We start from the raw sequence: 10,393 nt of genomic DNA, 5'->3' as shown, positions 1-10,393 counted from the left end.
TCATATTAGAAGGTTTGTCCCTGCACTTGGACTTGTAGAGTTCAACAGAAAGGACAAGAGGTTTGAAATGAAGGGGCAAACAGAAGCTGGGGGTTTGGCCCAGCTACTGCTGGTAGGGATGAGGAAAAGCTATGTGTAAAGAGATATGTCATGGTGCTGAAGCAATGAAGTTCCTATTGGGCTTGTGTGGGTTGGGCTTGTTCCTGCCTCTTCAAGCAATAGTGCGTTGGGCAAAGCCATGACAGAAATCCTTCTGTAGCAGTGATGAGAAGTTCAGCTATGGAGAAAGCGAGGCTGGGTTTATTTATGTTCATCTTGTTTAAGCAAAGCTGCAGGTATCACTTCACTAGCTCAGCTAATAGCTGCTATCTGTCCCCAGCAGTCTCTGAAGTTTTTGGTAGATAGGCAATGCTCAGGACTAGATACAACTGCTGGGCACAGCTCCAGTTCCCTGTGGGAGAGATAGGTATAGGGCTGTATATGGACTTAAGATAGTATGTGGCCTTTTGATTTGTTATGCTTTGTCATTTTAGTGTATATTATGTTTGGCAGTGAGAATAGTTGGCCAAGCTGGGAGTCATCTCTCTGCTTCAAAACAGTGCAACTTGGCAGCTCTGTTTATCTTTTACTGATTCATTTTGGTGGAAGCTAGAATTTGAGAAGTTTAAAAATTAAAAGGAAGAGTCTGATTGCTGTAAAGTATGGGTTTAACTTGTGGCTTTCTTTTTTTTCCTTACACTTTCTTTATTGGCCTCAGGCATGAAACAGAGCTATCCATACAGGCAGTGTCAGGGTTTTTATGCCGATTGTAAAAATACCCTGAACTATTTACTCTGAAGAAGCCAGCACCTCTCTCAAATGCAGCATTGCTGGGGCCAATGTATTCCTCTTCCAGACAACTGAATATGAAAAAGCATGTGAAACATGCTGAAAAAGCAGAACCCGTCAGTCATCCCTCTGTGTCTGTCAGCATCGGAAAGGAAGGATGCAGAAGTCAAACACGGCCATCTTCATCCAGTCACTTGCATGCCTAGCTTAGAGGTAACTCCTTGGAAGGTGGGATGCAAACTCTTCTCTGGGATATCCCCTAAATGTCTGTGGCTTTGCAGTTGAGTGGATGTACTACTCTGCTACAAGGCAGAGTGAGGCCATTGCCAGCATGTGCTTGACAAGAGGCTGGGACAGGGTGCAGAGGGGACACGAGTCCTACAAGCCCTCCCAGAGCCCCTCACCAGCAGTGGGACACCTTCAGCTGATGCAGAAGCTGGGTGTAGGGTTATCCTTGGGGAGCCAGGCGTTCCCGGTGCTACAGTGCACCCCTGACTGCAGCTTCTGCAGGAGCTGTGTATGCTGCACCTGACCCCACCCCACGGGAGGATTTAGGGGTTGGTGGCTTTGGCTCTCCACACAAGCAGGGCTGACACTGAGCCAGGTGTGCTGTAGTAGTAGGAGGCTGCTGGCAATGATTTCCACCTTTCTGCCCTGAGCACACATCTTACCAGAAAGCTCTTGCAGGGCTGCAATGACCCTACCAGCACTTTCTTCCCGATCCATCTCCACCAGTGCGAGCAATGCATGATAAATGCATTGTCCTGCATGCAGGGGTACAATCCTGACCATTTCACAGTCAGCAGCAAGTGCTCATCAATCCACTGGAGTCACTTTAGACTGCTTTTATTCTATTTGTTTCATTACGCTGTTACAGCTCTCCTCACACACAGTGCTAATTAACTCAATCCCATCCTAGCAAATCCTGGCTCCCACATCATCTCCAGGGTTTCCAGTTCAGGGAATTGTAACAGATCATTTATCCCTGGGGGTTTAAATGGATGCTTTTCTATGATCAAGCTATAGGCAGAGGGACTCATGATTGCAGAGGTGTATTCAAGTCTTTAATTCAGTGTGTAGCATCAAAATTTGTATAGATTTTAAATAATTCATCACTGGGCTTCAGCATATTTAGTCATTCAAATTGAGAATCAAGAATTTTGTTCTGCAGAGAGCTAGTGTGTGTCATTGTCAGAGGTTAGCTCTGCCGCCCGTGTCCATGCAGAGGAGTTCAGACAAATTAAGTTGGAGGAAGTGACTGGCAGCAAAAGATACAGGAAAATCTGTGACAGTAATGCTGTGAGAGCCTCCAGGCAGCTGTGGGCTGGGTGATGCTGGTAGTCGGTCCAGCAGGATGCACATTGCCGAGGTGTTGGGAGACTTAATTATCAAGGAGCATTGACTGGAATTGCAGGGTTAGAGCCCTTTGTATGGTCTAGGTAAGGTCTTCGGGCTTCAACCCATGAGCTGCCAGTGCCTGGGGACTGTCTCCATCTATTGCCCCTGTTCTGTATATGGATTGTAAACCACTGGAGGCAGTGAGATGGTCTTGCTCTTTGCTGTGTCCTGCCTGTGACTGTAACAGAGGCAACATGGATGCTCACACTGGTTAGCAACAATGGTGAACTCTCAGTCACAGAGGTTTGGCAGCAGTGCTGAGTCCCGCTGCAAAGGGTGGTTTAGAAATATGGGCTCATAGTTTCATTTTATAGCTACACGGTTTCTGGTCTGGATCTGTCTCTCCCTCTTTCTTGACCCAAAGGAAGTCCTTGAAAAGCTGCTTCAGTAGTGATGAATTGGGAGGGGTCTGTGTGCAGCATCTCCCAGATGATGAGATCTCAGTGTGTTGAAAGTTATCCCAGCCACCAAGCAAGCTGGAGCCTTTTGTCCAAGTGATAGTCTATTTATGGGAAATGCTGCCTTTCAGGAGGGGGTTGATTCTGCAAGGTCTCAACACCTATTCACCTCGACAGGAGCAGGAAGCACTCAGCACCTCTCCTAGGATCTCAGCACATTGCACAGGGTTGAAACCTTTTGTCTCCCTCTTGTTGTTATGCATTACAGTCACATTATAAAGAAGTCCTGCAGAACATTCAATTACTTACTGCACAATTATAATCATATTTGTATACCTATAAGTAGGTCACCGGTCTCTTAGGTTAATCAATTATAATGGCATTCACACCAGTTTCTTTCATAAATCACTGGCTTTTAGTGTATCCACTGAGATAATGGAGGAAAACCATCTAATTTTGATCTAACTAGAATGAAATGTGAACGTGCATAATTTGCTCTTACAAAGTGTATCTAATGCTCTCTATATCTGTATTTATTTGTGCTGTTTCATGCTGCATATCACTTAAGTGGCAAAAACCACAGAGGCTGCTGCACTTAAAACTAAATGACCCAGGGTAATACAATTTATCTGCATTTATTTTACATTGTTCATCATGACAGATATTTTAATAACCCACTTCTGATGGCTGATGCACTGATTACCAATCACACTGAAATTTGAGGCCCGACAGCAAGATTGTTTGGTGTGCTACAAGAATATTTGAGAGAGTTGTTTTGCCATGTAAACTAAGCAGTTAAGTGGAGAGGGAGAACTCTACTCAGGCTGGAGGCTGCGAAGGCTTTAAGACATAGCTGGATGCCACCAAATAGTGAACATCTGCTGAGCCACTGACACTGTAGCTGCTGTAATGCCTACCCAAGCTGCAGCTTTCAGACAACTCAGTAAATGGGATAAATCATAACTGAATGGTTTCTCATTTCTGCCTGCTTAACTTGGGTGCCTCAGCACTCCTGTCAGAGAAGATGCATGGGAGCTCCCTGTGCCACCCTCAGTGGTGGCCTGGGGCAGTCTTTGCTTGGCTAGCTCCAAGGGAGTGGGATGTATGTTGTGAAGTACAGAACAAGATCTAGGAACTGTATATCAGATGTGGCTGATCCCAGTTAAACTGGAGAAACTGGAGAGGAGGGCTATGGAGATGTTCAGGGTCTTGGGGTGCTCTGGCTGATGGGCCTGGGCTGGTTTAGACTGGTGAAGGGGTGAGTTAATAGAAGCCTACAGCTACCCGAAGAAATGGTGGAGCTGAACTTTTCTTGGTAAAGGCAAGTGCTGTTACAAAGGGCACCAGTAGCTTGGAAGGCTCAAACTGGACGTCAGGAAAAGCTTCTTCCCTGTGAGAGAGATGCATCCCTGGTCGCTCACCGGGGTTGTGGCATCCGTGTCCTGGGAGGTTTTCATGCCCTGACTAGGCAAAGCCATGGCCAAGCTCATTTAGTGCTTGTGATACCTGTGCTTTGAGGGGGAGGTTGGATGAGAGGCTCTGGAAATCCCTTCCAACCAATACTGCTGTGATCCCATGCTTCAGTACCCCTGAAAGGGCAATCAAGAAGAGCAACACAATGGGGTGTGAACCCTTCCATTCATAGCAAATACACCTTGGTTTTTGACTGACAAGAAAGTGCAGGCCGATCCGTCATCACTGTAGTGAGAGACACACCTATACAGGCAATGGTGGCAGGGAGATGGAGGGTCCAGTATCAGCAGAGACCATTCCCTGCCATGAGCATGACGATACCCTCATTGCAAACAAACTCGATGTCTGAGTGATGTGCTGGCTCAGCCTCCCTGCCTAGAGGCAACCCACTGCTCTCCATCCTGCCCCTCTTGGAGCAAATGTAATGCAAACCAGCTTTAGCTTTCTGTCTGCATGAAAGTCTGCCTAAGCATCCCTTTGGCTGCCAGCCTGGAAAGTGCCAGTGTTGGAGAGGTGGCAATGCAGGGACCGCATCCTGAACAAAACCAGTGTGCAAATTAAACCCAGAGAGGGCTGCTGGGACTCACCTTGCGCAGAGTTACTGACTACTCTGGAAATGAATTATCGGTTAGGAAATGAATTCTGCTTAAGTGCTCTCTATTTTGGAGCTGTGGAACAATTTTGTGCCAATTTGCAAACAAGACCTGAAAGAGCAGGTGAGCGCCTGAGCTCAGCTTTGTGAGATGGCAGCTCCCTGGGTCTTCCCCAGATTCCAACACTCCCTGCCTAAATCAGCGCTGCAAGCTGAAGGCTTGCTCCGAGCATGCTGCACCTTATGGCTCACTTCCATGGTGTGAGCTCCACGTCCCCACAGACTCAAATGGCTCTCTGCTAGCTAACAGAGCTGCTGTCATACTGTTAATCCCAAACCAGGCTCTGAAGCGGGGCTGACAATTAGAGCTGAGTAAAAATTGCTCTTTTTCTTTTTTTTTTATCCTTAGTTGCAACTTTCTACTAAAAATCTCCATATTTTCAGACAAAGCTGCTACCTGAGAAATGAACAGTGTTTTCAAACCCTCTTGTGAGGGTTTTTGTGTCTGTTTTGCAGAAAAACAAGAATTTTTATACCTGAATTGTTTTCTGCCTTCCTTATGGAAAAAATAGCAATTTTTATACAAGGGATGCTTGCTGCATGAAGCTGTTTGGTTTTGATAAAATGTTGCTTGCTTTTTTCTTTTTCTTGACATTGTTTACTGACAAAAAATACTCCCGCTACTGTGATTTGGTCAACTGGAAGTTCTGGCTCATTATTAACGAAATTATTTACTGTTTTGCTTGTGGTAGCAGCAAGAGGCCTTGACCCATCCATGGGCCCATTGGTCTTAGGCGTTGTGCAGGTTCCCATGCAGATTTGGTGACTGTGTAAAGGGATGGAGATGCGCAGCGGTGAACAGGATGGGGACGGCACCCCGTTTTCAGCAAGCATCCTTCGTGCTGCCAAATGCACATCATGGAAGGGGTGGCAGCACAGCCATCCATGTTGGCTGTGCCACTGCTTGGCTCTGCTCTGGAGAAGAGTTTGTGAGGATTTACGTGTGTTGGGCTCCTATTTTAGGAGGGAAATGTGTCAGTAGATCATAAATGTTCCAAGTGATTTACGTTCACCAGTGCGGGTGCCTTAGCCCCAGGAGTAGATAAATTGTGGTTTAACGTTTTATTTATGCTTTCAGGGAATTTAGTGTCTTTGGAAAGCACCGGATCAATAGTCCTGGAGGGAAGTTGACTCATGGCGGGATGGATAACCTGCAGGAAGGGCTTTGCCAGCGCCCTAGGCGGCTCCCCACTCCCGCTCTCCACAGGGCACTGCGGGAAGTGTTGAAAAGAAACTTATTTCTTAAATTGTTTTATGTCTGATTAGATGGTTTTAATCTGTTTCTATTTCTATGGGAGTTTGGAAGTCCTACACATCTGAAATGACAGCAGATGGCACAATACAGGGTTTAGCTGAGTTTAGGTATGCAGACGAGTTAAATTAATTAACAGTAATCTCTTTAAAATGTATGGCACAGTAATACCAGTCTAGTCTATAGAAAGATTCTTTGTGATTTAATAAAGACCTGGGAGTAATTAATTCTGCAATAACCCATGGTTAAGCTGATGATATCGGCCAGTCAGTGGGTAGAGTTTGGATCTGCCATTTTCCAAAGAGGATGCTTTGTGTTTGCTATGTGGAGTCAGTCTTCACTAGTGTCTATGAGGGTGCTCGTAGTCCCTGAAATTCCCCTGCAGATCACTGGTGTAATCACCCACGCTTCGCTAAAGGAAAACTATTATAGCATAAAGCATGCAGGCTCAGAACAGGTACAGTTGCAAGGGAAAATGGAGTATTTTGTTAAGAACAGATAGTTAGCTTATTACCTTATAAGCACCTATCTGAGCTCTGTTCAATTAATGAAACACGATTTAAAGCAAAAAGGATTGGTACCAACCAAACCACTGCACTATAAGCTCTTCTAATTATGCACTAAGATAATGTCCACCAGATTAAAATTTTAATTAGCTCAATTTAGAAATAGAAAAAGTATTAGATTTCTAGTTCTGGAACACCTAAAATGACCTCAAGGGGAGAAAAAAAAATTGAAAATCAGTTGAGCATTGTGCATGTCCTCACGTCTGCTGTTTTCTGAAAGACGTCAGCAAATCCCAGTGGATTTGGGCTCCTGGGTTAGCTTGCAAGAGGCTGTTTGGGGGGTTTGTGGGGGCTCTGGGTGCAGGGGGCAGTGCACAGGGGTGCCCTTGGTTTTCCCCAGCGCTCATATCCAGCCCCAGCTGCCTGCAGTCCTTCTCTGGCTCTGCTTTCAGAAGGCGGAAACATGCTGGCTATAATAGGGACTTTTGTTCTTTTTTGTTTTTTCTCTTTCCTTTCCCCTATTCATAGATTTAAAGGCCAAAACAGACCATTAAGTCCAACTAATCCTACATCCTGCATGACAAAGGCCATCCCGCCCATCCCCTAATTCCTCAATACCATGGCTGACCATGACCATGTGATTATATACCCTCCTGTAAATGCACTGAGAGCCTCTGTGTGCTCCAGACACAGAGCAGGACCCCACTGAAAACACCCAGTCTTGATTTAAAGACTTTAAGTGGTGGATGATTTATCACATCCCTCATGAAACCACTCCAATGCATAATTACACTTACAGTAAAATAAGTCATTGGGGCTGAAAGCATGGGGAGCTGTAACATGCAAAGTGCACGGTATACAGTTGTGTTTGGTTATGAGGTAAGGAATCCAACAAATCTCTTTTATGTCTTTTCAGGGAAGAAACAAAGACGTTTGAACCATTTGCACAACATAGAAGCTCTCCAGACCACGTCTTGAAAGGGCTAGAGGTTTGCTGGGGAAGCTTTGAGGAGAGGGAGTAATAAAGAACAGAGGGTTTTACGATGCAAGGTTGAATGGGAAACTTTCATCGCAGGGGCTTGGCCAGCTCCTAGTCCCATGGGGGAAAGGAGGAGGAATTTGAATGTAGTGTTTTTCCCTTTTGGAAGGTCAAATCCATTCCATACAATTGCAAAGCAGCATAAGAGAAACACACTTATTCCTCTGTCACAGCTGTCAAAAATGGAGGAGGGGAGGAAGTCCCAAACACTACATTTCATCAAAGCCCTGAAGGTAAAAATGATCTGCTGGCTTGAAATTTATCTTAATGAGCAAAATCCAGCCAATGGAACAGGGTGCAGATGAAAGTGACAGATGGGATCATTTAAAGTTTGATTCTTTGCATGAAAGAAAATAATATTTCTGATAAGTTATTTTTCTTCTGGTTGTTACAGTGTTCTGCATAGTGTCACAGCCTCCCATTGGCAGTCTCAGGTCTCTGGGAGATCAATTTATCCAGAGTCTCTCAAAAATCTGGAGTTAGAGGGAGCTCCTGGAACTCCTCAGCTCACGTAAATGCACGGAGCTGGTCCAACCACCGGTGACAAGTGGAGATAGTTTCCTTGGCCAAGAGATTTTTGCTAGGTAGGGACTGCAAGCAAAGACATGACAGAGTTTATAACCAAATGCCTGCTTGAATCTTTTAGTTAATGGATAGTGATGGTGGGTTGCTCCCAAAAATGTGTAAAAGCACAGCTCTGTTGGGGAAATGCATTTTGGTGAAAGTACTACGGGGCAGGGTGAATAATCCTGGGCTGGACAGTCTCAAGGAGAACCTGTCCTGCATCAAGGTTCCCCTGCAGGGATGGCTGCAGCAGACTCTGCTTTGGGACTCTGTCTCTGAGACTGGACCCTGAGTCTGAAGCTCTCCAGGACCAGCCCTCTAAAAATATGAGCAGGCATCAATCAGGCAGGTTGGAAGAGTGTATAGAAATGTATCAATTTGTTTCTGAGTATTTTCAGACACAAACAACTGCAGGAATTTACCACTGCTATATAAAAATATCACTTGGGACCTAGGCAGGTCCGTAAAAGCTCTGTGCAGTTGGAGGATGCATTTCCTTGTAGGAGATCTGCTGAATTTTGATGCTGAGAGGTGCTGTTATAACCCCTTAGTGGGTAGGACCACATTGTTATGTGTTGCTTATCTTTAACAGGGAAAGATGAGCAGGAAAAGGAGTGGAATGAGCCCCATGCATTAAAATAATAGCTGTCTTTACCATCTCCTTACACAGGTAATTTTTGCTGCAGTGCACGCACAACATCTGTGTATAATAGAATGTACACACAACAGCTGTGGACCCTGTCACCTGTGACAGGGCAGGAACAAAAGCATTAACGCTCTCTCCTCTGCCCACTTATTTTTTGATGAGATAAATTAGTAGTTAACAAAGGTTCAAGACAAAGAAGAGGTCATCTGTTAACTTCTCGTATTTAAGCAGTGTTGGACTAGATTTTACGATCTACATGGCAAATGTTTGACTATGCAGCCCTCAGTCTGGAGGATGAAGAGCTCGTGTGGACATCAGATGGGCAAGGGGAAGCTGAGGTGGCGGTGGGGCTGAGCCCCAGCCATTCCTCCCAGGTGCCTGCAGCATCCCAAACCTACTCCAAAGCGCTGAGCAGGAGGCTCAAACAACGAGGGCAGTTTGTGCTGCTCAGCCCTCACCGGCCAAAGGGATGCTAACAGTGTGGAGTGGGTACCATCCTTAGCAGCTCCCCCAAATCCACCTCTCCTGTTCAAGGCAAAGATGGATCTGGCCAGCGGACATTAACTGCACGTGCACTCCCTGCCACGCGGCTCTGTGTCAGCTGGGAAGAGAAAAAAAGGGATTGCAAGGAATTTCTTCAGATGTATTCCAGCAGCGGATTAAAATAGCTGCTACTATTTTAATCCGGTGAAGTGGCAGCTAAGGCACATGCAGGACTGGCAGCATCTCCCACAAAGCAGGGATTCAAAGAGCAGCCTGAGCCTTTAGTAATGCAAATACAGGGGTGGCCACGAGCACCCTGGGAAAACGTGGCCCCAGGCCAAGTGACCCACTGGCTAGAATTTAGGATCAGGAGGTATAAATTTATACTGTCCTTGTTTTCTTTTAGTTATTGCAAAGTGTTGTAACGCTATGAACCCTAAGTGTTTTGGGGAAACAATAAGAAATTGCTGTGCTCAATATTCTTTATTTACATCTAGCCCAGCTGGGAGTTGTCTACTGAATTCTGTTGTGGTGACATCTAGATTTTAAATGTTGATTTTTGTTTTCTTATTCCAGAAGTTTCAGTGTAGTAATAATACAGATATTCTGTTTCCCTGTGGACTTGTGACGGCAGAGGAGGGGCCTCCAGAGAAAGGTGAGCTTTTCTTTTTTTAGGAGTCTTTTTAAACATAACTGGAAAGTGAAACTCTTGTTTTGTCCCTTATTTTTACTTTGTAGGAGGATGTTTGCTGTAGGCCTTTTGCAACTGGCAGAACTAGGTTTGAAATGAAGGAAAGGAAATTTATCTTCATGTCTCCAGAAACTGTGAATTATTTATTTGCTATCCCTGCTAAATCTGCTTTTGCAAAATCTCACTGTGAAACGAGAATTTCTTTGTTTCACTGGACTACAATGTTGTTCCCTGAAGATTCATCAGTACTGCTGCTGAGGAGCCTTCGGGTAGGAAGCTGGCCTCAAAACTTCCTTTTAAAAATTATTATTAAAATTATTATTAAAATTATTATTATTGATATGATTATTATTGTTGTTATTATTATTTTATAATGCCTGGGGTTCTTTTTGCTTCACCTTCATTTATTGTTTCATTCATTTTACAAATTAGGTAAATGCATTAACTAATCTGTGGAAATTTA

The sequence above is a fragment of the Strix aluco genome, chromosome 10 (genome assembly GCF_031877795.1).
Source record: "Strix aluco isolate bStrAlu1 chromosome 10, bStrAlu1.hap1, whole genome shotgun sequence".
Taxonomy (NCBI): Eukaryota; Metazoa; Chordata; class Aves; order Strigiformes; family Strigidae; genus Strix; species Strix aluco.
The sequence above is the reverse complement of the archived record's forward strand: the minus strand, read 5'-3'. Positions refer to the sequence as shown.